The following is a 1,351-nucleotide window of genomic DNA, read 5'->3' as shown; positions in this document are numbered from 1 at the left end:
CCAATTCAACAAAGAAAAACATGGTGTTCCATAGAGCAGATGCTTACCATCTCTCACCCAGTAGTATGGTTCAGCTCAACACTAAATTTCATTTATTTCAGACAAGTGCAGATGTAAAACATATCTAAATAATAGATTGAGGCCCCTTTCTTTATTGCACACTTAACTTTATCAAGCATGTAAGCAAGACACAAACCTAGGAAGGAATCAAACTGTGCCGCACTAGCAGGACATGGTCATGAACAACATAATTAATTGTACTATGATTACCATGAGAAATATCTAGAAGTTAAATCATAGGGTGAACAGACTTTGATGGCTGCAATGGAAATTTCAAAGCTTAAAAAGAGAGATTGTACTACACAAAACTGCTAGTTCAGATGTCACATGTAGGTGAAAACTCTTGCAATACTAAAGTAATCTCCTTCAGCAATCAACATGCATGATCTGTGTTTAACGAAAATCCAAAATGTGAAAATGGATTGTATACATTAATTACATCCCCACATAAGGAGGACCTCGATACATGGGGTGCAGAAACTCACCGAAGCGGTTGCAACAAGCAAGTTAGATGGATAATGACTTGAAGATAAACGTCCACGGTGTTGTTTTCTGAAGGAAAAATCACATAAGAACCAAAGCCTAAACAAAATATTCAGTACTTGTTCACACACTGCTTTGGCTGGGAGCTACTAGGAATAAAGTAGGATATCATATTAGAAAAGCTTAGAGAAGCTCTGTTAAGAGAAAAAGTACATATTGTTCTTTATTGTTCAGTACATATTGTTCTTTAGCTCTAATATATAACCATCAAAATACGGTCTAGCAACTTCAATAAATCTAACAGCCAAATTAGTTATAGACAAAGCATTACCTAATATATAACCATCAAACTTCAGTCTAACAACTTCAAAAAATCTAGCAGCCAAATTAGTTATAGACAAAGCATTACCTGGACATTGAGCTCATCAATTTTATTAAAAAGATATGTTTTCTAGCCACCATTTCCTGCTCTTTTTATCACTTTAGGTATTCAAGTAAGTTTTGAATTAAAGTGACAGACTCCAAGCTACTAAATCACAACACCATATATCGAAAGAAAGAAAAAAGAGTGTGGACATACCACATCTTATGAACAAAATTCATCTAAAACTGAAATTAGTTTGAGTCATCATATACCAACAGATCTGACGATGATGTTTTCTAAACAAAGAACAAACACATACAATGCACAAAATCACAGACGAAGAAACATAAGGTTGAAAGATTTTTCAGAGAGTTGCCTCACCGGTCATTCTACAGTTGCAAAAACAACACACATCTTTTGACATCCACAGATAAGGAGGTCATC

The sequence above is a fragment of the Triticum aestivum genome, chromosome 6B (genome assembly GCF_018294505.1).
Source record: "Triticum aestivum cultivar Chinese Spring chromosome 6B, IWGSC CS RefSeq v2.1, whole genome shotgun sequence".
Classification (NCBI taxonomy): domain Eukaryota; kingdom Viridiplantae; phylum Streptophyta; class Magnoliopsida; order Poales; family Poaceae; genus Triticum; species Triticum aestivum.
The sequence above is the reverse complement of the archived record's forward strand: the minus strand, read 5'-3'. Positions refer to the sequence as shown.